Source organism: Penaeus monodon, chromosome 15 (genome assembly GCF_015228065.2).
Source record: "Penaeus monodon isolate SGIC_2016 chromosome 15, NSTDA_Pmon_1, whole genome shotgun sequence".
NCBI lineage: Eukaryota > Metazoa > Arthropoda > Malacostraca > Decapoda > Penaeidae > Penaeus > Penaeus monodon.
The window spans coordinates 1,256,522-1,256,731 of record NC_051400.1 but is presented as its reverse complement, the minus strand read 5'-3'; the positions used below and the strand labels follow the sequence as shown (position 1 = coordinate 1,256,731).

At 28.1% G+C, this 210-nt stretch overlaps 1 protein-coding gene across 1 annotated transcript in view; it reads left to right on the top strand.

Moving 5' to 3' along the window:
* LOC119581616 (receptor-type tyrosine-protein phosphatase alpha-like) overlaps positions 1-210 on the top strand; it is a gene marked incomplete in the record, with an annotated part of 9,463 nt that overhangs the window by 4,214 nt on the left and 5,039 nt on the right.

Here is a 210-nt window from a genome sequence, read left to right as displayed (position 1 = left end):
ATGCATTTCTACTCAGGAACTTGTCATTACGGTTACCATCAAGACAGTTACTAATCATGGAGAGAGAATAAAATAAATGCTTATGTTTATTTTTTTTTTCTGGCAACGAAGTACCTTCTGTTATCACAAAAATTATTTATGTATTTAGACTCTTAGAAAAAAATGAAAAAAAAAATTAAAGAGATGACAGTACCATGAATCTTTTAAGGA